We start from the raw sequence: 25,850 nt of genomic DNA, 5'->3' as shown, positions 1-25,850 counted from the left end.
TTCCATTGCACTCCTGACTTGCATCATATTGATGATCAACAGCTACTGGGGAGTGAGGAAGTGACTCACTGTCTGCAGTTTTCTTAGCTTCTGAACTGCCCTTACAGTCCAGTCAGCTCAGTTTCTAGATATTGGTAAGTTGCTGCATCTTGTTGGTGAGGTCTACAATGACGTTAACACCACTGAATGTCAATGCCTGATAGATTCATACTTGTTGAAGATGGTCATTGCATTTGTGTGTTACTTCCCCCTTCTCCACTTCTATTGTCCAAGTCTTGCAGAATTTGGAGGAGGTCTTCTTCAGTATCTGAGGAGCAATGAATGGTGCTAAATGTTATTCAAGCATCAATGAGAATCCCCACTTCTGATCTTATGATAGAAGTGGGGAGATTGTTGAAGCAGCTGAAGATGGTTGAACTGAGGACACTACCCTGAGGAACTCCTGCAGAGATGTCCTTGAGCTGAGATGATTGAGCTTCAACAAATGCCACTATGTCATTTTGTCAGGCATGAGTCCAACCAGTGGAAAGAATTCCTCTCGATTCTCTTTGAGCTCAGTTTTGATGGAGCTCCTTAATGCCCCACTCAACAATTGTAACCATGATAACAAGGCTGTCACACTCACCTCCCCTCTAGAATTCAGCTCTTTTGTCCATGTTTGAACCAAGCCTGTCTAAGATCAGGATCTGAGTGGCCCTGGCAGAACCCAAACTGAGCATCACTGAGTAGGATATTGCTGAGCAGGTGCTGCTTGATAGCACTGTTGATGACATCTTCCATCTCTTGACTGATGATCGAGAGTAGACTGATGAAGCATTATTGGCTGCATTGGATTTGTCCTGCTTTCTGTGTCCAGGAGATACCTGGGCAATTTTCCACATTGTTGGGTAGATGCCAGTGTTGTAAGTGTAGTGGAACAACATGGTGAGGGGAGTGGCAAGTTCTGCAGCACAAGTCTTTAGTACTATTGCCGGAATGTTGTCAGGGCCCTTAAACTTTGCAGTATCCAGTGACTCTGACTGTTTCTTGATTTCACGTAGAGTGAATTGCAATGGCTGAAGACTGGCATCTGTGATGCTGGGAACCACTAGAAGAGGCTGTGATGGGTTGTACACTTGACAGTTCTGGTTAAATGTGGTGGAAAATGGTTCACCTTTTTACACTGATGTGCTGGGTTCTCTACCATTTAGAATGGGGATGTTTTCGAGGTTCTGGATTAGTGGTGCTGGAAGAGCACAGCAGTTCAGGCAGCATCCAAGTAGCTTCGAAATCGACGTTTCGGGCAAAGGCCCTTCATCAGGAATCGAGGTTGCTTCTTCAGTTGGTTGTTTTATTCTCCAACACCATTCATGACTGGATGTGACAGGACTGCAGAGTCTAGAGAGTACAGAGATCATTCAGCTTCATCTATCACTTGCTGCTTTTTGTGTTTGGCACGCAAGTAATCCTGGTTCGTGATTTCACCAGATAGACTAAAAATGTGGGGTCAATCTGATGCTGCTTTTGGCATGCCTTCCTATGCCCTGTGGTCCAACTCGTCCATGCCGACCAGATGTCCTCAATTAATCTAGTCTTATTTGCCAGCATTTAGCCCATATTCCTCTAAATCCTTTCTATTCATGTACCTATCCAGATGCCTTTTAAATGTTGTAATCATACCAAACTCCACCACCTCCTCTGGCAGCTCATTCCATATGTGCACGTGAAAAAGTTGCCACTTAGGTCCCTTGTAAATCTTTTCCCTCTCACTTTAAACCTATGCCCCCTAGTTTTGGATTCCCCCACCCCAGTGAAAAAGACCTTTGCTATCCATCCTATCCATGCCCCTCATGATTTTATAAGTCTCTCTCAGGTCATCCTGATTTTATAAATCTCTATAACGTCACCCCTCAGCCTCTGACAATCCAGGGAAAATAGCCCCAGCCTCTCTATAGCTCAAACCCTTCACCCTGATGATATCTTTTCTGAACCCTTTCGAGTTTCAGAACATCTTTCCGATAGCAGGGAGACGAGTGTTCTGATTTAGGTTGAAATGGGAAGAACAGAAGTGCAAAAAGATTCACCAGATTGACACCTCATTTCTAGAATTGATAGTGCTGCTCCTGGCACTCCCTCCTACACTCTCCATTGAGCTGGAATGAATCTCACCTGGCTTAATGATCTTGGTGGATTGGGGGATATGCCGGGCCATTAATGTATTTAGGCAAAGTTATGTGCTGACTGCAGTCCAAGTGAAATAAAGTCTTCACACAGGAGTGGGCTACTGCAGACGATAGAATCTGCACTGAAAACAGCCAATGATGGAAATCTGATGAAGAGTCATCCAGATTCCAAACAAAATAGTTTGCTCTCTCTCCATGTATACTGCTTGATCCATGGTGATCTCCAGTGTTGGTTGTTTTCAGAGTCTTTATGCACTTCCTTGGCCCAGGAGCTTTCTAAATCTACTTTTCACTTTTCTGATTTTAGAAAATAGTTGAATCTTCCCTACTTTTCTTAATCAGTACTTACATAGTTCATTTTTCAATGCCTTAAGCTTAATAACAGATACAGAGAAAGGAAAACTTGCAGTCACGAAAAACCTTTCACTAACTCATGACATTCGAATGCACCTTACAGCCAGTAAAGTATTTATTATGAAATATTGATTGAAGTGTATTGTAATGCAGGAAACTATTGTGTGAAGTGATCTCATACAAATAGCAATGTGATAATGACCATATAATCTGGAGGTTCAGGTACTGTTGGTGGGAAACCACCTCCGCTCATGTTTTCAGAATGGGGTCATGAACTTTCTTCGTACCCATTTGAGACACTCCTTCATACTGCATTGGAATATTGACCTAGATCACGCACTGAGATTTCCAGAGTGGAACTTCTGTCCACAATCCTGTTTCTGTGGTGAGAGTGCTTAAGATGTGGGTAATCACAAAAATGTACAGACTTCACTCAAATTGATCTAAATCTTTTGGCACTCGCTTTGAGCAAATGGGTTTTGCATTGTCCTACTACCACTCTGAAATTATGTTATCGCAGTGCAGATTCCTAGCACTGCTTTATCTCCTACCAAAATGTGAGACAGCAATTTGGTCAGGGTTTTAATTGTCTTTCTATTAATCCTGTTACAAGATCATCCTCCCCCCCCTCATTCCTCAACGGTGCGATGCACCTATCACAAAGGAGGACACTATTTAGGAGTTAATTAATTAATTATCCTTTCCTTATCAATTTTGACTGGTGTATACCTATAAATTGCAAATGATTTTTACACATTTATGAAAATTTTAAGTAGAAAACACGGAGTGTGCATCAGAAATGTTCCTTCTTATGTATCCTTAAGAGACAATGAATGAAAGCTGCCCTGTTAATCGAAAAGACCGCTAACCAGCTCTCGAAGAGTTATCCTGCACAAGTACATGGGGGTTAAGCATTTTTTTTCTAATGAAAAGCATCAATCGGAGCCACATAAAAAATATTTACTCCTGTTCCTTTCTATCTGCAATAGTTTAAAATTCTTCCAGATCCTGGAGTGTGTTCCCTGCCTCCTCTTCCGGTTTCCTCCTCAATTGGAGAGCATTACAAATGAAGGATAGGAATTTGGCATGCTGCTTTAACTGAGCAAGACAGCGCAGACGAGTTATTGAGGTTGTTGATGCTCAATTAACATTGGTAGAGGCAGTGATTAAACTCGTTGAGATTCACTGATAATGTGGATTCAATGTTGTGTGTTAATTGAATTCCTGCATATGCATCAATTCAGAAACCCAGCCACACCAAGCCCTACAGGTTAGCTCATTGGCATCTTCTACAGAGAAGCAATAGAACAACAGAGACAGAAAAAAGTTGATGATGAGAAAGCTTGCACAAAGAAAGGTATTTCCTTCAAGCCCTTTCGTGACATTTGAGTTGTTGTCAATGAAGTTTTGTATCTGCTGATGACATGGTCAGAAATTTGAAGAACTCAACTTTTACTTAAACCATAGGATGAAGGCATCACTGCTGGGCCAGCATTTATTGCCCATTCCAGAGAGCAATTCAGAGTCAATCACATTGCAGTAGGACTGGAATTACATGTAGTCTGGACCAAGTAAGGATGGAAGTTTCCTTTTCTAGAGGGCATTTGTGAACCAGATGAGGTTTTCCTAACAATTGGCAAAAGTCTCATGGTCACTATTAGACTTTTACTTTATTTTTATTGAGTTCACATTCTACTATGGTAGGACTTGAACCCAGGTCATCACAACATTACCTGGGTTTCTGGATTAAGAGTTTCAGTAATAACACCGTTAGGCCATTGCCTCCCTATTCCCTCACTGCTATTGATGGAAGCAACAATTTATATTCCTGATGAAGAGCTTATGCTCGAAATGTTGAGTCTCCTGCTCCTCAGATGCTGCTTGACCAGCTGTGCTTTTCCTGCACCACACTCTTCGACGCTAACCTCCAGCATCTGCAATCCTCACTTTCTCCACAATGTATACTCACCCCTACTCTGACCTAGACTGCTGGAATCATTGAATGATTAAGATACAGCATTTGCAGGCAAATTATCTGTGAGAAATGCACCATTAGTTTCACCAAAAACAGGTCTGTCAGCATCTGTGGAGAGAAATCAGAATTAACGTTTCATGCCCAGTGACCCTGGTTCAATTCCTGTTTTTGTTTCTGATTTACAGCATCTGCAGTTCTTTCCGTATTTACACCATTAGCTTCATTCACCTGCTTTTCTCCACAGCTTGTAATTTTGATTATTCACGCTTCCCCGCATCCCCCCCCCCACAACTTTGCAGGTGATTATCTTTTGAAAACCATGATCAAATCTGCCTCAGGCTGATTCTGAATCACTTGATGCATTAAAAGCTTTTCCCCATGTTGGCTTTGGTTCTTTTGCCCATGACCTTACGTCAATGTCCTTTGCTTTTTGAAACTCGCACCTGTTGAGATTGTTTCTCACTCTCCTTCAAGGTCCCTCGTGATAGTGAACAGCCTTTATCAAAGTCTCCTCTCAGCCTCCTATTGGCTAAACAGTCCCAGCTCGCCGACCTGGTCACATCATCGGTGCCCCTCGTACCTGCAATTCTTTTTGTAAATCTTTTCGCTCTGTGCTACAACAAGTGTACTCCACTGACTATAACACTCTTTGGATGTCCTGAAGTTAAGATTAGATTAGATTCCCTACAGTGTGGAAACAGGCCCTTCGGCCCAACAAGTCCACACTGACCCTCTGAAGAGCAACCCACCCAGACCCATCCTCCTACATTTACTGACTTAATGCACCTAACACTATGGGCGATTTAGCACGGCCAATTCACCTAAGCTGCACATCTTTGGAGTGTGGGAGGAAACCGGAGCACCCGGGGGAAACCACACAGACACGGGGAGAATGTGCAAACTGCACGAAGACAATTGCCTGAGACGGGAATTGAACCTGTGTCCCTGGCACTGTGAGGCAGCAGTGCTAACCACTGAGCCACCGTGCCCCCCCAAATGGATTAAGAATGGATCTGAGTAATTGAAAGTCATCCTTTCTTCACTCATGATCTTGAAGAAAGGATTCCCTCTGGGTAAGTGGTTTCTGTCCATTATATCAGACTTAGCTCACTGGAACCTGGAGTGCCCATGTAATGATTATTGAAAATGCCACAGCAATCTGCATTTCAGCTTCATTGGTTTCACTTGTTTTCTGTTTCAGCAAATACTCAGCAGGAAATGGAGACAATAAAGGAAAGAAAAGGAAGACTAAAGCTATCCCTCTTGCTTTGAGGCTGGTGGGGAGGGACGGTGAAGTGGTGGGAAGGTTTCTGACGAATCCCTTTATTGCATGCCCCTTTGTCATCCTATGACAATAATCCTATCAAGGTTACAGGGATGAGGGCTTTAGGTCTGGTGGAATGCTCTTCAGATGGTCAGTGCAGATTAGGTGGACCAAATGGCCTCTTCCTGCAATGCAGGAATTCTATGACATAACTGGGCTAGTGAACAGCCAAGCATTGAGGTGTACAATGGAGTAATCCACCTGGACAAATGTATTGTCCTTAACAAGGTGGAAGTGGACAAGTAAGACTGCTGGAGAGAATTGAGTTCTGAAGAAATGTCATACCGAATATTGAAAAATTGACTCTGTTTCTATAGTCAAAAGTGACCTAAGGGGCAACTTTTTCATGCAGAGACTGGTGCTTGTATGAAATGAGCAGGCAGAGGAATTGTACCAGTGGAAGCTGGTACAATTACAAACATTTAAATGGCATTGGAATGGGTACATGAATAGGAAAGGTTTAGAGGGATATGGGCTAAATGCTGGCAAATGGGATGAGATTAGTTTAGTATACCTTGTCAGAATGGATGAGTCAGACCGAAGTGTTTGTTTCTGTGCTGTACATCTGTGACTTCGATCCAGACTTCAAGTTCAATAATTTTAGCTACTGAACACCCCCTGCCATGTCTTTTACCCATCCCCAAACACCAGGCACTGTCATAATATGGATTGTTTTCAGCACAGCGTATCCTCTTTTACCTATTTATAGTCCCCATTATCACCTGTCTAACGTTTCTTCTTCCCTGCCTCACTATCAACAATCCCATTGACTGTCGTACTTTTCTCTTTCTCTCTGCTTCTCTCTGTCTCTGAGCTCTGTCTCCACCTATACGCTCACTCTTCCCCCCCCACCCCCATAAGTACTACTTTTTCCGAGATGCTATCAGTTCTGAAGTGGGGGGGACTGGACTCGAAACGTTAACTCTCTCCACAGATGCTGCCAGATCTGCTGAGTTTCTGTTTTGGTTTCAGATTTCCAACATCTTGCAGTTGTTTGTTTTGTATAAGAAAAAAATAGGATTGTTCAGTGGATCTTGATTGGCCACTGTGATATTGAATGGTGGAGCAGATTGGAGGGGTCGAATGGCCTCCTCCTGTTTCTATCTTCCTTCCTCATGCTAACAAAGCTTGTTTTTGTTTGCAAGGGGAACATGAATTCAGTTTCAGCTTACTTAGCTGTTGCTGGAGTAGCATTATAATCTTGTGCAGAGTGCTGTGCACTTTGGTACTCCACTAAGTGGTTCATCCACTTAATGTGGAAATCCTGACTGTGCTAAATGTGGATAATTTTCTGCATTCAAGCAGAGTGAGTCTGTGTCCTTTACAGGCTGAGGTGCAATAACACATCCAGAGATGATGATGCAAGAAAGTTTCATAACTGGTAAAATTGTTTTATAGCACAACAGTCCAGAAGGGAAGTCATGTCATTAGTCTTGGCCTAGTGTACTCCCAGCCCATACTGGATTAAAACTATTTTTGAATATAGCTGAAATGAAAGAATCACTGTCAGATCTTTTCATCCTTTACTGATCTGGACAAACCCAAGATGACATAATTTCTAATGCTCACCATCATTGACCTAGCGGTTGCATTGGTGGTTCAGTGGTAGACTTCCTGCCTACTACGCAGGAAGCCCAAGTTTGATTCCCGGCCAATACATGGTAGCTCTTTCTTTCTAGGGGCGGCTCAGTGGTGAACACTGCTGCCTTACAGTGCCAGGGACTCAGGTTCGATTCCAGCCTCAGCTGACTGTGTGGAGTTTGCACATTCTCCCTGCGTCTGCGTGGGTTTGCTCCAGTTTCCTCCCACAATCCAAAGATGTGCAGGTCAGGTGACTTGGCCATGCTAAATTGCCCATAGTGTTAGGAGCATTAGTCAGAGGGAAATGTGTCTGGGTGGGTTACTCTTTGCAGGGTCGGTGTGGACTTGTTGGGCTGAAGAGCCTGTTCCCATACTGTAGGGAATCTAATCTACTAAAGAGGTGGATGATGACTGATTGTTAAGTTGAATCTGTTCATCAGTGCTGCTGCCATAGAGAAAGCAATGAGGGGATCCATCGTCTCCCTATGTTTCTGTGTGATTCAGAAGCTTTTCAACACTTGAACCTACTTATTTTGCATCTTGACTAAGGAGTCCTTGCTTATGAGTGTTCGTTGCTTCTCGCAAGCACAATTGAGCCATGCTACAAATTTGACTGATTATCTCAAGTCAGTTATTTTCTATGATGTAATCAGGGGTTTTCCTGCATCTGTAGTCCCAGTTCCAGAATCGCATTTTCAAGTCGAGAGTTCATTTTGGAGTTTGCAAGCATCAACCTTTTTACATTGAGACAAATTTCCTCTCGGGTCTCATCAATTTCTTTTATGCCAAACCTGCAGTCACAAAGACAGGAAGTGACATGAGGTCTCGCAGGAAGGTGACTTGCTTCCAGGACTTTGCTAATTTACACTGTTCCACCTTCTGGGAGTCATGGAAAAGTCGACTGAGATTGGCTGTCCTGGGAGATGCTCGTGGTTACTCAGTATATCCGTTTTGATTTGGACAATGGAAGAACATGGGAGATGCTTTCAGATATTGATGCAAGCCAATAGCCTAATGCATTTATTCCTAGACTGTTAATCCAAAGATCCTGGGAATGTTCTGGGATGCAAGTTTGAATCCCTTCATGGAAATTGGTAGAATTTGAATTCAATAAAAATCAGGAATTAAGAGTCTAATAATGACCATGAATCCATTGTCAATTGTCAGGAAAATTCCATCTGATTCACTAATGTCCTTGAGGGAAAGTAACGGCCATCCTTGCCAGGTCTGGCCTACATGTGAGTTCAGATCCACAGCAATGTCGTTGACTCGTAACTACCCTCCATGCAATCAATGCTGACCGAGCCAGTGATGCCCTCATTCTGTAAATGAATTTTTAAAAAAGTCATGGCTTGCGTGTTAAGCAAATGTGTTTTGGAAATTATGCTTGTCCATAAGTTTATTCTACACTTGGAGTAAAGAGATAGTTAATGATGCTTGTTTAATGAATGAGTCCTCATTTGATGGGTTGAATGGCCTCCTTCTGTGGCACAACACTGCTGTGATTCTGACTATGTTGTGGTACTTTGGGCATTCAATTGATTTGATTTGATTAGATTAGATTACTTACAGTGTGGAAACAGGCCCTTCGGCCCAACAAGTCCACACCAACCCACCGAAGCGCAACCCACGCAGACCCATTCCCCTACATTTACCCCTTCACCTAGCACTACGGGCAATTTAGCATGGCCAATTCACCTAACCTGCACATTTTTGGACTGTGGGAGGAAACCAGAGCACCCGGAGGAAACCCACGCAGACACAGGGAGAACGTGCAAACTCCACACAGCCATTTGCCTGAGGCAGGAATTGAACCCAGGTCTCTGGCACTGTGAGGCAGCATTGCTAACCACTGTGCCACCATGCCACCCATAATTATGGAAAGCGATGATTATGTTGCATTATCCTGCATTATTACACTTCATTATTGGCTGGAAACCCATAATGTTAATTCACTTGTACAAAAGGGCTGTGGTTCTACTGGTGTGAGGAACTCGAGAGGCCTAGACTTTTAATTCAGAGAATTACAGCTTCAAATCTGGATTATGAATTTCAATCTGTTCAAGAGCAAAACTTGAGCCAGTGAAAATCAACAAGAAAGTGACCCTCTCCAGTCTGGTCTACTTCAGACTTGAGATCAGTCATCCCTCTCAGTTTTCTTTCTTGTAAGTGGCATATTTCCATGTATGGTACCTTGCTGATTGCATCTTTTGTGAAACATTGTCCACATCCATTGGGTGGGACACAGAAATATTGTTGGATATTCATACTTCCGGGGCTAAGTGGAGGATGGAACTTCAAAAGATCAGAGGAGGGAGCAGTCTGGGTGGAGGTCCACCTCTGGAGTGTCCTGAGAGGAGACATCTGAGGGACCTTTACATGGCTCCCCCTCCAGGTGGGTTTCCCCTGTAAGGGAGGACACCTGGAGTCTGGCTCATCTCGTCCATTCTGAGGATCAATACGTGGGCCAACGGTGTGCTGGTGCTCTCCAGCAGACCCTGGGGGTGCTGGACCTGTCACTGCATGGCAGACATCAACCCATCCAGAGAGGCAGCCAGACGATCACACAAGGAGCTTCACTCCTACAGCCTCTGGACAATGAGGGCCTTTGTGAGGGTCACCATAGGAACAGAATAGGAATGTTTGGTAAGATCCGACAAGAGGCCTTGCTCGGCCCCACGGTGATAACCTTCCAAAAAACTGGGCGCAATTGCATCTACCCAAAAAAAAACTTAAGGTTCAGTCAAAGGAGACTTCTGGATTGTGTTCAATCATCCATCTGGTTCATTGATGCCCTCTTGGGAAGGAAATCTGCCATCCTTATTTGGTCTGGCCTACGTATGAGTCCAGACTCCAGATGCCCAGCAATGTGGTTGACTCTTAACTCTCACTGAATTTCTCCATCAATCTTTCATTTACGATTTGACAATAAACGCTTGGCTGCCCTGACCAATGTTTATCCTTCAAACTATATCGCAAAAACCCAATTATTTGGCCACTTTTGGAAGTCCCTTTGTTATAGTTTCACATTGTCCCTTATCATTTTAGTTGTCCATGGCTGTTTTTTTCCCATGAAGGGGAGCTTTTCCCTCTTTGGTTTTGTACCAAGGCACTGGTCACCAGCTGCAATGGGTAGTCCACATTATCTACATGATCGACACAAGACTCTCTAAACTAGTACTGTAATCTGAGCCCACGATATTAGGCAATAGAATAGGTTAGAATAGCCTATGTAGTCAATGTGTATCACGAAAAGTTTATATATCACCAATTACCATAAGACATAAATGCGGAAAATAGGCCATTCAGCCCATTGAGTCTGCTCCACTATTCAATCATGGCTGAAGTTTTTTGACCCCATTCTCCCACTTAATCCACATAACCCTTGATTCCCCTTGACAATCAAGAACCTGTCTATCTCAGTATTAAATGTACTCAATGACATGGCCTCCACAGGCTTCTGTGGCAATGAATTCCATAGATTCACCACTCTCTGGCTGAAGAAGTTTCTCCTTATCTCTGTTCTAAAGGGTTTTCCCTTTACTCTAAGGGGATCTCGGGTGGAAAAATAAAGATAAACATTACAGAGCGACTTAGTTACAAAAGTACCTGGCCACAGCTTCTTTTGTTAGAAGATTTAAACCATACAGAAATAAAATGTCCAGCAACTACAGAAAAGAGTTCAGTACAGCAGATCATGCTGGCACTTAGCTTCCAGCCTGCACTGTGCCCTGGCTCTACACCGCACCGGCAACATGCCACACCAGGAGGGCACTGCAGGAGGCTAGAAGGCCACACTGAGAGACCCCTATGGGAGGAGGCCACTGCAGATCACTCGGAGGGCAGAGTAAATGCTACAAGGCTGAAAAATGCAGCATTCCCATCAACACAGGGGAATTGTAGAGTAGGCTCTTCCAGCTAGTCCATGCCACCATAATCCCAAGATAAATTGGCCCCACCTGCCTGCGCTTGGCCCATATCCCTTCAAACCTTTCTCATTCATGTCCTTATTCAAATATCTTTTAAATGTTGTAAACAGGAAAGGGGAGGTCACCCTGTTAGGAGTTTTCTAAAAGCCTCCGAATAGTTCCAGAGATGTAGAGGAAAGGAAAGCAAAGATGATATTGGATAGGAGCGGGAGTAACAAGATAGTTGTTATGGGGTCTTTAACTTTCCGAATATTGAGTGGAAATACAATAATTCAATGGCTCAGGTTTTGTCCAATGTGTGCGGAGGTTTCCTGACACAGTATGTAGACAGTTCAACAAGGGGCAAGGCCACATTGGATTTGGTACTGGGTAATGAACCTGGCCAGGTGTTAGATTTGAAGGTATGTGAGCACTTTGGTGATACTGATCATGAATCGATTATGTTTACTTTAGTGATGGAAAGGGATAAATGTATACCACAGGGCAAGAGTCATAATTGGAGGAAAGGCAATAATGATCCCATTGGGCAAGATTTAGGATGCATGCGATGGGGAAGGTAACTGCAAAGGATAAGCACAGATACTGCATGTCCTTGATAATTGTGTACCTGTCAAGCAGGGAGGAAGTGGTCTAGTGAGGGAGCCATGGCTTACTGAAGAAGGTGAATCCCTTGTCAAGAGGAAGCTTATGTTCAGATGAGACGTGAAGGCTCAGTTAGGGCATCTGAGAGTTACAAGCTAGCCAGGAAAGACCTAAAGAGAGAACTAAGAAGAACCAGGAGGGGACATGAGGAGTCATTGGCAGGTAGGATCAAGGAAAACCCTAAAGATTTCTAAAGGTAGATCAGGAGTAAGTGAATTATGACAGAAAGATAAGGGTCAATCAAGTACAGTAGTGGGAAATTGTACATGGAGTCCAAGGAGATAGGAAAATCGCAAAATGAATATTTTCATTGGTATTCGCACAGGAAAAAGACAATGTTGTCGAAGAGAATACTGAGATATCGGCTACTAGACTAGACAGGATTGAGATTCACAAGGAGGAGGTGTTAGTAATTCTGCAAAGTGTGAGAATAGATAAAGTCCCCTGGGCCAGATGAGATTTATCCTAACATTCTCTGGGAAGCCAGGGAGGAGATCGCAGAGCCTTTGGCTTTGATCTCTATGTGATCATTATCTACAGGAATAGTGCCAGAAGACTGGGGAATAGCAAATGTTGTCCCCTTATTCAATAACTGCTGAAAATGTGTTGCTGGAAAAGTTGCAGGAAACTGAAGAAGGGCTCATGCCCGAAACGTCGATTCTCCTGCTCCTTGGATGCTGCCTGACCTGCTGTGCTTTTCCAGCAACACATTTTCAGCTCTGATCTCCAGTATCTGCAGTCTCACTTTTTTCCCTTATTTAATAAGGGGAGTAGAGATAACCCTGGTAATTATAGACCAATCAGCCTTAGTTTGGTTGAGAATAAAGTTTTGGAAAAGATTATAAGAGGTAGGATTTAAAACCATCTAAAAAGGAATAAGTTGATTAGGAATAGTCAACTTGGTTTTGTGAAGGGTAGATCCTGCCTCACAAACTTTATTAAGTTCTTTGAGAAGGTGACCAAACAGGTCGATGAGGATAAAGCAGTTGATGTGGTTATGTGGATTTCAGTAAGGCATTTGAGAAGGTTCCCCATAATAGGCTATTCCACAAAATACAGAGACATGGAATTGAGGGTGATTTAGTGGTTTGGATCAGAAATCGGCTAGCTAAAAGAAGACAGACGGTGGTGGTTGATGGTAAATTTTCACCCTGGAGTTCAGTTACTAGTGGTGTACCAAAGAGATCTGTTTTGGGTCCACTGCTGTTTGTCATTTTTATAAATTACCTGGATGAGGGGATAGAAGGATGGCTTAGTAAATTTGCGGAAGACACTAAGGTCGGTGGAATTGTGGGCAGAGCCGAAAGATGTTGCAGGCTGCAGAAGGACATAGATAAGCTGTAGAGTTGGGTTGAGACGTGACAAATGGAGTTTAATGTAGAAAAACGCGAGGTGATTTACTTTGAAAGGAGCGACAGAAATGCAAAATACTGGGCTAATGGTAAGATTCTTGATAGTGTGGATGAGCAGAGAGATCTCGGTGTCCATGCACATAGATCCCTGAAAATTGCCACCCAGATTGATAGGGTCGTTAAGAAGGCATATGGTGTGTTAGCTTTTATTGGTAGAGGGATTTGGTTTTGGAGCCACAAGGTCATGTTGTAGCTGTACAAAACTCTGGTGCAGCCGCACTTGGAGTATTACCTGCAGTTCTGGTTACCGCATTGTAAGAAGGATGTGGAAGCTTTGGAAAGGGTTCAGAGGTGATTTGTTAGGATGTTGCCTGGTATAAAGGGAAGCTCTTATGAGGAAAGACTGAGGGACTTGAAGCTGTTTTCGTTAGAGAGAAGAATGCTGAGAGGTGATTTAATTGAGACATATAAGATAATCAGAGGATTAGGCAGGGTGGACAGTGAGAGCCTTTTGCCTCGGATGGTGATGGCTAGCGTACAGGGACATAGCTTTAAATTAAGGAGTGGTAGATATAGGACAGATGTCAGAGGTAGCATCTTTGCTCAGAGTGTAGTAGGGGCATGGAATGTCCTGCCTACAACAGTTTTAGACTCGCCATCTTTAAGGGCATTTAAATGATCATTGGATGAACATATGGATGAAAATGGAATAGTGTAGGATAGATGGGCTTCAGATTGGTTCCAAAGGTTGGTGCAACATCGAGGGCTGAAGGGCTTGCACTGCACTGTAATGTTCTATGTTCTAACTGTACCCACATCTACCACTTCCTCTGTAAGTCCATTCTACAAATGCAGGACTCTCTGCATGAAAAACAATTGCCTTCATGTCTTTTTAAAATCTTTCTCCTCTCATCTTAAAAGTATGGCCCCTTACTGTGAACTCCCACACCCAAAGGAAATGACACTTGCCTTTCACCTTATCTATATCCCTCATTCATTTAGAAACTTCTATTGGGTCACCCCTCAACCTCCTCCATTCCCAGTGAAAAAAGTCCCCAGTGGGGAAAAAAACACTTGACCTTGAACATACAAAGTGGCGAAGAATTATCCGTGAAGGTGCTAATCACTTTGAGCATCGCTAAGTGGAGAATGTGGAGACTAATGCAAACAGCGAAGAGCTCACATAATATCCAGAACATCCCACCTCCCACCTCATACACCACCCACCCAGTGTGTGACTGCAGCTCATGGAGACACCACATGCGTGCACACACACCTCGCCCCTGAATGACTGCCAAAGATGAAGGAGGAAGACTACTGCCCTCAAAACATCCCAGAGCTCTTTTACGCAATTAAGTACTTACTGAATATGGAGGTGCTGGTGGACAAAGTTAAAAATTGCACCACATCAGGTGACAGTCCGACAGGTTTATTTGAAGATATAAGCTTTCAGAGTGCTGCTCCTTCATCAGGCTCCTGACAAAGGAACAGCTCTCAGAAAGCTGGCACTTTAAAATAAACCTGTTGAATTATAACCTGGTGTGATGCAATTATCAACTTTATTTAGAAGTGTGTGTATACAACTGTAGGAACAGCAGGGCAATGACAGCAGTACGATGTTCAAATTCTGTTGTTGGGATTGTCCAGAAGGATTCTGATGTTCCAGGTCCCACAATTCATTTGGGCCTCCAGCCATGATACCCCTCCAACACCCAGACACTGGTGCTACACAAATGTGTATCTTTCCATTGGTTTTTGATTTCATTTACTTCCACACTTCTATTTTCCAATGTAAAAACAGCAAATGCTGCAGAAACTCAGTAGATCTGGCAGTATCTATGGAGAGAGAGCCAGTGCTAACATTTAGGGTCCACTAAGACTCTTCTTTAGTAAATGGTTCCAACACATTTTGTTCTTATTTTAGGTCTCCAGCATCTAAAGCATTTTGCCTCTATCTTAGTTGTGTCTATCATATGGACTCTGTAGCAGGTATATGCAATTAAAGGTATTTGCATGCATTGTCCAAGAATTATTTTATCCTATCTCAAGTTCGGGATAACAGTACAAAAAGATGTCTACAATCTTTCATTAAAACCTTGTTACCTTGAAGAATACACTAATTGCCAATCGTGTATAAGACCATAAGACCATAAGACATAGGAGTGGAAGTAAGGCCATTCGGCCCATCGAGTCCACTCCGCCATTCAATCATGGCTGATGCGCATTTCAGCTCCACTTGCCAGCGTTCTCCCCGTAGCCCTTAATTCCTCTAGACAACAAGAACCTATCAATCTCGGCCTTGAAGACATTTAGCGTCCCGGCTTCCACTGCACTCCGTGGCAATGAATTCCACAGGCCCACCACTCTCTGGCTGAAGAAATGTCTCCGCATTTCCGTTCTGAAATGACCCCCTCTAATTCTAAGGCTGTGTCCACGGGTCCTAGTCTCCTCGCCTAACAGAAACAATTTTCTAGCATCCACCTTTTCAAAGCCATGTATTATTTTGTACGTCTCTATTAGATCTCCCCTTAATCTTCTAAACTCCAACGAATACAATCCCAGTATCCTCAGCCGTTCCTCATATGCTAGACCTGTCATTCCAGGGATCATCCGTGTGAATCTCCGCTGGACACGTTCCAGTGCCAGTATGTCCTTCCTGAGGTGTGGGGACCAAAACTGGACACAGTACTCCAAATGGGGCCTAACCAGAGCTTTATAAAGTCTTAGTAGTACATCTCTGCTTTTATATTCCAACCCTCTTGAGATAAGAGACAACATTGCATTCGCTTTCTTAATCACAGACTCAACCTGCATGTTTACCTTTAGAGAATGCTCAACTAGCACTCCCAGATCCCTTTGTGCTTTGGCTTTATTAAGTTTCTCACCATTTAGAAAGTAGTCCATTCCTATATTCTTTTTGCCAAAGTGCAAGACCTCGCACTTGCTCACGTTAAATTCCATCAGCCATTTCCTGGACCACTCTCCCAACCTGTCTAGATCCTTCTGTAGCCTCCCCACTTCCTCAGTACTACCTGCCTGTCTACCTAACTTTGTATCATCGGCAAACTTCGCTAGAATGCCCCCGGTTCCCTCATCCAAATCATTAATATATAATGCGAACAGCTGTGGCCCCAACACCGAACCCTGCGGGACACCGCTCGTCACCAGCTGCCATTCTGAAAAAGAACCTTTTATCCCAACTCTCTGCCTTCTGTTAGATAGCCAATCCTCAATCCATCCCAGCAGCTCACCTCGAACACCATGGGCCCTCACCTTGCTCAGCAGTCTCCCGTGTGGCACCTTATCAAAGGCCTTTTGAAAGTCCAGATAGACCACATCCACTGGGTTCCCCTGGTCTAACCTACTTGTTACCTCTTCAAAAAATTCCAACAGGTTTGTCAGGCATGACCTCCCTTTACTAAATCCATGTTGACTTGTTCTAATCAGACTCTGCTCTTCCAAGAATTTAGAAACCTCATCCTTAATGATGGATTCTAGAATTTTACCAACAACCGAGGTTAAGCTGATTGGCCTATAATTTTCCATCTTTTGCCTTGATCCTTTCTTGAACAAGGGGGTTACTACAGCCATCTTCCAATCATCCGGGACCTTTCCTGACTCCAGTGACTCTTGAAAGATCTCAACCAATGCCTCTGCTATTTCCTCAGCAACCTCTCTCAGAACTCTAGGGTGTATCCCATCGGGGCCAGGAGATTTATCAATTTTAAGACTTTTTAACTTTTCTAGCACTATCTCTTTCGTAATGGCAACCATACTCAACTCAGCCCCGTGACACCCTTTAATTTTTGGGATATTACTCCTGTCTTCCACTGTGAAAACTGACGCAAAGTACTTGTTAAGTTCTCCTGCTATTTCCTTATCTCCCATCACTAGGCTCCCTGCATCAGTTTGAAGTGGCCCAATGTCTACTTTTGCCTGTCGTTTGTTTCTTATGTACTGAAAGAAACTTTTACTATTATTTCTAATATTACTGGCTAGCCTACCTTCATATTTGATCCTCTCATTTCTTATTACACTCTTTGTTATCCTCTGTTTGCTTTTGTATCCTTCCCAATCTTCTGATTTCCCACTGTTCTTAGCCACTTTATAGGATCTCTCTTTTTCTTTAATACATTTCCTGACTTCCTTTGTCAGCCAAGGTTGTCTAATCCCTCCCCGGTTAATCTTTCTTTTCTTGGGAATGAACCTCTGTACAGTGTCCTCAATTATACCTACAAACTCCTGCCATTTTTGCTCTAGTGTCTTCCCGGTTAGCCTCTGCTTCCAGTCTATTTTAGTCAGTTCCTCTCTCATGCCCTCATAATTACCTTTATTCAACTGTAACACCATTACATCAGATTTCGCCTTCTCCCTTTCAAACTCCAGACTGAACTCTACCATATTATGGTCGCTACTTCCTAAGGGTTCCCTTACTTTAAGATCTTTTATAGAGTCTGGTTCATTGCAAAGCACTAGGTCCAGAATAGCCTGCTCTCTTGTGGGCTCCATGACAAGCTGTTCCAAAAAGCCATCCTGTAAGCATTCCATGAATTCCCTTTCTTTAGATCCACTAGCAACATTATTTACCCAGTCCACCTGCATATTGAAGTCACCCATGATCAATGTAACCTTGCCTTTCTGACATGCCTTCTCTATTTCCCGGTACATGTTGCGTCCCTGGTCCTGACCACTGTTAGGAGGTCTGTACACAACTCCAATTATGGTTTTTTTGCCTTTGTAGTTCCTCAATTCCACCCACACAGACTCCACATCATCCGACGCTATGTCATTCAATACCATAGATTTAATTTTGTTCTTAACTAACAAGGCAACCCCACCCCCTCTGCCCACCTCTCTGTCTTTTCGATAAGTCGAAAAACCATGGAGGTTTAACTGCCAGTCCTGACCCCCCTGTAACCAAGTCTCTGTGATGCCTACTACATCATAATCATTCACTATTATCTGTGCCATTAATTCATCGGCTTTGTTATGAATGCTACGAGCATTCAGGTAAAGTGCCTTAATGCTAACTTCCTTATTAGAGATGTTGTAAGTCATATGTCCTAAGTTATCCTTGCTTTTTTCTGCATTCTCAGTCTGCCTCAATTTTAAATCCGCCTGGAAACATGCTATCCTGCTGCTTATCTTTCCATTTACCTCCATACTCCCTGTCGCTTTCACTTTCCCTTCCCCCCAACTCAGAAGTTTAAAGTCCTACTGACCACCCTATTTATCCTCTTCGCCAGAACATTGGTATCTGGAGTGATTCAGCATAGCCCATAATCCATAAGTTTGATGTTCTTTGAAACCTCATCTCTTGTCTTTGAAACCATTTTAATAATTGTGAAGGAATTGCAAATTGAATCTCTTGTCACGTCTTTGATTTCATAAAATCATTATTAATACCATTCAGTTCTAAATTAAGATAGAACAGAAGAAGAGCACATTTGAATAAAAGAGATGGAAAGGTTCATGTTATTCTTCTGTGAAGATTCATGGGGGAGATGTGGAATTTTATGCATCCCCAGTCAGCTGATTTGATGGTAGGGGAGGGAGGAGTTGCACTTGCGAAATGCCTGCTCCCCCCACAACCTGCTCCCTCCCAACCTCACCTACTTCCTTCACTGGTTTCCATTTTATGAGCAGACAGACATAGCCACAATCAAGCCTATCTTTGATCCAGTTAAGAGGTTTTTAGATTAGATTACTTACAGTGTGGAAACAGGCCCTTTGGCCCAACAAGTCCACACCGACCCGCCGAAGTGCAACCCACCCAGACCCATTCCCCTACATTTACCCCTTCACCTAACACTACGGGCAATTTATCCTGGCCAATTCACCTGACCTGCACATTTTTGGATTGTGGGAGGAAACCGGAGCACCCGGAGGAAACCCACGCAGACACGGGGAGAATGTGCAAACACCACACAGACAGTCACCTGAGGTGGGAAATGAACCCAGGTCTCTGGGGCAGCAGTGCTAACCACTGTGCCACCGTGCTGCCCATGTTCTCCAATGTCCCTGGTAGAAAGGATGACCCATGCCAGCAGAGGGCGGAGGTGCGGGATGTGGACGAGATGCGTTGGAGGGCATCTTTAACCACGTGGGAAGGGAAATTGCGGTCTCTAAAGAAGGAGGCCATCTGGTGTGTCCTATGGTGGAACCGGTCCTCCTGGGAGCAGATACGGCGGAGGCGGAGAAATTGGGAATACGGGATGGCATTTTTGCAAGAGATAGGGTAGCTATGGGAGTCGGTGGGTTTGCAAAAAATGTCAGTGTCAAGTCAGTCGTCACTAATGGAGATGGAGAGGTCCAGGAAGGGGAGCGAGGTGTCAGAGATAGTCCAGGTAAATTTAAGGTCCTCCAACGCATCTCCAACGCACCTCGTCCACATCCCGCACCACCGCCCTCAGACCCCACCCTTCCAACTGTAACAAGGACAGAACGCCCCTGGTGCTCACCTTCCACCCTACAAACCTTCGCATAAACCAAATCATCTGCCAACATTTCCGCCACCTCCAAAAAGACCCCACCACCAGGGATATATTTCCCTCCCCACCCCTTTCCGCCTTCCGCAAAGACCATTCCCTCCGTGACTACCTGGTCAGGTCCACACCCCCCTACGACCCACCCTCCCATTCTGGCACTTTCCCCTGCCACCGCAGGAACTGTAAAACCTGTGCCCACACCTCCTCCCTCACCTCTATCCAAGGCCCTAAAGGAGCCTTCCACATCCATCAAAGTTTCACTTGCACATCCACCAATATCATTTATTGTATCCGTTGCTCCTGATGTGGTCACCTCTGCATTGGGGAGACTGGGCGCCTCCTAGCAGAGCGCTTTAGGGAACATCTCCGAGACACCCGCACCAATCAACCAAACCGCCCCGTGGCCCAACATTTCAACTCCCCCTCCCACACTGCCGAGGATATGGAGGTCCTGGGCCTCCTTCACCGCCGCTCCCTCACCACCAGACGCCTGGAGGAAGAACGCCTCATCTTCCGCCTCGGAGCACTTCAACCCCAGGGCATCAATGTGGACTTCAACAGCTTCCTCATTTCCCCTTCCCCCACCTCATCCTAGTTTCAAACTTCCAGCTCAGTTACTGTCTCCTTGACTTGTCCGACCTGCCTATCTTCTTTTCCACCTATCCACTCCACCCTCTCCTCCTTGACCTATCACCTTCATCTCCTCCCCCACTCACCCATTGTACTCTATGCTACTCTCTCCCCACCCCCACCCTCCTCTAGCTTATCTCTCCATGCTTCAGGCTCACTGACTTTATTCCTGATGAAGGGCTTTTGCCCGAAACGTTGATTTCGCTGCTCGTTGGATGCTGCCTGAACTGCTGTGCTCTTCCAGCACCACTAATCCAGTATTTGGTGTTCAGCATCTGCAGTCATTATTTTTACCTAGCTTAGTAAGGCCGTATGGAGCATTAACCATCGACAGGCATCAACTGGGATATGTACCCAAGTGTCTCTTCACATGGTGGGTCAGTAAACTCCAACTTCAAAAATCCCTCCCTTAGTCGAATCAAAAGACTTTGTTAGGTTTCAGCCAGAATGTTGCAAATAATAGCAGGAGTAGGCCATTTGGCCCTTTGAACCTCATCCACCTTTTCAATATGATCATCCAAGAACCTGACCAGGTGTACCCTAGAACTCTGTGGGAAGCTAGGGAAGTGATTGCTGGGCCTCTTGATGAGATATTTGTATCATCGATAGTCAGAGGTGAGGTGCCAGAAGTCTGGAGGTTGGCTAATGTGGTACCACTATTTAAAAAAGGTAGTAAGGACAAGCCAGGGAGCTATAGACCGGTGAGCTTGATGTTGGTGGTGGGCAAGTTGTTGGAGAGAATCCTGAGGGACAGGATTTGCATGTATTTGGAAAGGCAAGGACGGATTAAGGATAGTCAACATGGCTTTGTGCATGGGAAATCATGTCTCACAAACTTAAATGAGTTTTTTGAAGATGTAACAAAGAACATTGATGAGGGCAGAGCAGTAGATGTGATCTATATGGACTTCAGTAAGGAGTTCGACCAGGTTCCCCATGGGAGACTGATTAGCAAGGTTAGATCTCATGGAATAAAGGGAGAACTAGCCATTTGGATACAGAACTGGCTCAAAGGTAGGAGACAGAGGGTGGTGGTGGAGGGTTTTTTTTCAGACTGGAGGCCTGTGACCAGTGAAGTGCCACAAGGATCGATGCTGGGTCCACTACTTTTCATCATTTATATAACTGATTTGGATGCGAGCATAAGAGGTATAGTTAGTAAGTTTGCAGATGACACCAAAATTGGAGGTATAGTGGCCTATCCTAATTCCTTCCCCTGTGATCCTTAGTCCAATCCTTGTTGGATCAGTTGGAGCAGCCTGAAACAAGCAGTTATCTGGTTGTTGTCAAGATACTTCAGCCTGATGATTGTCGCCAATTCTGTTTGGATGCATTCCTAGAGGTTTCGTTGCCTGATTTCTGGCTGTCACCTACCCCAACCCCACTGCTTCAAGTCACTCAGCACACTCATCATTACAATGTGTAATTTGCTGGATAGCTAGCAGAGTCTTTGAGCAGTGGTATCATGGTAAGATCAATGAGGAGAAAGTGAGGACTGCAGATGCTGGAGATCAGAGCTTAAAAATGTGTTGCTGGAAAAGCGCAGCAGGTCAGGCAGCATCAAAGGAATAGGAGAATCGACGTTTCGGGCATAAGCCGAAGAAGCTGAAGAAGGGCTTATGTCTGAAACGTTGATTTTCCTGTTTCTTTGATGCTGCCTGACCTGCTGCGCTTTTCCAGCAACACATTTTTAAGCTATCATGGTAAGGTGACAGGATTTGCAATCCAGAACTCCAATCTTCCGAGGACATGGATTTACACCCCACCATGGGGCAGATGATGAAATCTGAATTCATCTGAAAGAAAATCTGGAATCAAAAACTAATGGTGACCATGTATCCAGTGTATGTTGTTGTGAAAATCCATCAAGTTAAAAAATGCCCTTTGGGGAAGGAAATCTGCTGTCCTTAATTGGTCTGGCTTGTATGTGACTCAAGACCTACAACAATGTGTACTACTCCTTGACTCTCTGGTCAATAAGAGTTGGCAAACAAATGCCGATCCATCAACACCTTCATGAATTAAGTTAACAAAAAACACAGAAAGCATAGACACCCTCCAGTGTGGAAACAGGCCATTTGACCCATTGAGTCTACACTGACCCTCTGAGAACATCCCACCCAGACCCACCCCCTTACATTATCCTTATAACCCTGCAATCCCATGGCTAATCCACCTAGCCTGCACATTATGGGGCAGTTTAACATGGCCAATCCACCTAACCTGCACACCTTCAGACTGTGGGAGGAAACTGGAGCACCCAGAGGAAACCCAGACAGAATGTGCAAACTCCACATACACTGTTGCCCGAGGCTGGAATCGAACCCAGGTCCCTGGTGCTGTGAGGCAGCAGTACTAACCATAGAAGCATTGTGCTGCCCCACATTCAGTAGGTCCAGCAGCATCTGTGCAAAGAGAAAAATAGAGTTTCAAATCCAACATGAATCTTCTGCAGTGTTGGAAAATTGGTGGGTGCTATGCATTAGAAAGGTGGGGGGAGTTTGAGCATTTGGAACAGATGGTGAAGGTACCCATGAACGAAAAGTAAAGGTTAATGGTAGTAGGGGAGATATATAGATGAAAAATAAGTGTGAATAGAACCATACAAATTATTCAGTACAGAAGGTGGCCATTTGACTCATCTTGTCCGTGCTGACCCAAAGACACCCAGAGGCCCTTTCTAAACCCATCTTCCTGTACACGGCCTGTGGCCCTGCAGCTCACAGGACTTATGGTGCAGATGCAGAATCTGGTAATTTTTAAGTGATTTTAGGGGGTCTTCCCTCCACCATCAACTCAGGCAGCACATTCCACACGCCCACAAAGCATCTCACTGTGCCTCGGTTCACCTGACAATAAATTCAATTCAATTCAACCCTTCCCATAAACAAAAGTTTCCTCACATCCCCTCTTATCCTTCTGCCTCTTAGCTAGACCCTATGACCCCTAGTTTTGGAATTCTCTGCCAGGGGAAGCAGATTGCTGTCTACTCCATCTGTACCACTAACAATTTTGTAAACCTCAATCATTTCACTTTTCAGCCTTCTCTGTTCCAATGAAAACAGCCCCAACCTGTCCAATCTCTCCGCACAGTTATAATTCTCCCACACTGACAACATTCTAGTCCATCTTCTCTGCCCTCTCTCCAAAGCAATTGCATCTTTCCTGTAATGTGACCAGATCTGCCCACACAAGACTCCAGTTGGGGTCTGTTGCTGGAAAAGCGCAGCAGGTCAGGCAGCATCCAAGGAGCAGGAGAATCGATGTTTCGGGCATGAGCCCTTCTTCAGGAATGAGGAGAGTGTGCCAAGCAGGCTAAGATAAAAGGTAGGGAGGAGGGACTTGGGGGAGGGGCGTTGGAAATGTGATAGGTGGAAGGACCTGCGGTGTGCAGTGTGAGGGACTCACTGAAATCCTTGTAGAGGGAGGAAGAGAGCTTCTTCAAGGAAGGCATCCTTGCAAGAGGGTTTGTATTAGGTTAAAATCTTCTAGGAGAAAGTGAGGACTGCAGATGCTGGAGATCAGAGCTGAAGATGTGTTGCTGGAAAAGCGCAGCAGGTCAGGCAGCATCCAAGGAGCAGGAGAATCGACGATTTGGGCATGAGCCCTTCTTCAGGAATGAGGAGAGTGTGCCAAGCAGGCTAAGATAAAAGGTAGGGAGGAGGGACTTGGGGGAGGGGCGTTGGAAATGTGATAGGTGGAAGGACCTTTTTCCAGTTGGGGTCTCACCAGTTTCTGATACAGTTTCATCATTATAACCTTTTACATTTTATATCTCTGCCAATGAAAGCGAATATTCCATATGCCTTCTTTCCAAATTATCTACCTTTACTACTACCTTTAGGTACCTCTTTACTTGGTTGCTGAGATCCCTCATTTCATCTAACTCTCTCAGTATATTCCTATTTCTTGTTTATTCCCTTTCACTGTTTGAATTTCCATAATGTATTACTTCACATTTGTCAGAGTTGAATGCTATCTGCCACTTTCCTGCCCACACTACCAACCCATCTAAGTCATTTTGCAGCTTAAAGCTATCCTTTATACTATCCATTGCACGTTCAAGCCCGAATTGTTAATGTATAAAACAAACAGCAGGAACCCTAACATTGAGTCCTGCATAATGCCATTTGAACCAGCTTTCCATTCTCCAGGGCAGCGATCAATCATTACCCTTTGTTTCCTGTTATTAAACCAACCTTGTATCCAATTTGACAAATCACTCTGTACCCACTGGCTTTTACTTTTTCAACCATGAGGTCTTTGTCGAATGCCTTACTAAAATCCATGTAGACAACATCTACTCTCATCAGTCTGCCTTGTCACTTCCTCAAAGTCTTCAGTCCAAAGATGTGCAAGTCAGGTGAATTGGCTATGCTAAATTGCCCAGAGTGCTAGGTGCATTAGTCAGAGGGAAATGGGTCTGGGTGGGTTACTCTTCAGAGGGTCAGTGTGGACTTGTTGGGCCGAAGGTCCTGCTTCCACACTGGAAGCAGGACCTTCGGACCAACAAGTCCACACTGTAGGGAATCTAATCTAATCTAATTTGTAAGGCATGACCTCCCCTTAATAAAGTCATGCTCATTATCCCTGACTCATCCACACCTTTCTAAGTGGTAAAAACAATGACTGCAGATGCTGGAAAGCAAATACTGGATTAGTGGTGCTGGAAGAGCACAGCAGTTCAGGCAGCATCCAACGAGCAGCGAAATCGACGTTTCGGGCAAAAGCCCTTCATCAGGAATAAAGGCAGTGCTTTCTAAGTGACAGTTTATCCAATCTCTCAGGATTGTAAGTAAACCGAAGTAACTGGGCTATGATTGCTTTGCAGTTTCTTTGTACCCTTTTAAAGCAACGGAACTGCATTCACATTCCTCCAGTCCTCTGGTAACTAACCTGTGTCTAGTGAAGATTGAAAAATAATCCTTAGATCATCCGCTATTCCCTCCCTGACCTTCTTCAGCATCCTTGGGAACAATCCATCCGGACCTGGCAACTTATTCCACTTTCAAAGATTCCAACTCCTCTAGCATTGGGTGGTACAGTGGCTCAGTGGTTAGCACTGTTTCCTCACAGTGCCAGGGTCTCAATTCGATTCCACCGTCAGGCAACCATTTGTGAACACTGACTGGGAATGGGTGAGTGCAGCTGTCTTGATGGATAGTTGGGCAGGAGAAAGTCACAGAGATAAGGAGCTGTATTCTCCTGGAAAAATTCAAAAACAAAGGTGAGAATTTAATGATCAGGGCAGTGGCAGATGACCAGCACATGCAGGTCAACAGGAAGCAGGAAGCTGACAGGTGAGTAGTTGCAGGCAATTTCGTTCATTGACCCATAACTAAATTCTATGGTGCATTTACTATGTTCGCCAAGATAGCTCATGTTTATTGGATGAGAGGAAATAATTCAAAAT

The 25,850-nt window shown here is 44.3% G+C and overlaps 1 protein-coding gene across 1 annotated transcript in view; it reads left to right on the top strand.

The window, feature by feature from the left end:
* Window positions 1-25,850, top strand: part of LOC140482418 (contactin-associated protein-like 5) — a 1,108,772-nt gene that overhangs the window by 163,274 nt on the left and 919,648 nt on the right. The window lies entirely within an intron of this gene.

This window comes from Chiloscyllium punctatum, chromosome 10 (assembly GCF_047496795.1).
Source record: "Chiloscyllium punctatum isolate Juve2018m chromosome 10, sChiPun1.3, whole genome shotgun sequence".
NCBI lineage: Eukaryota > Metazoa > Chordata > Chondrichthyes > Orectolobiformes > Hemiscylliidae > Chiloscyllium > Chiloscyllium punctatum.
Note: the sequence above shows the minus strand (reverse complement) of the source record. Positions and strands in the feature narration are given on the sequence as shown.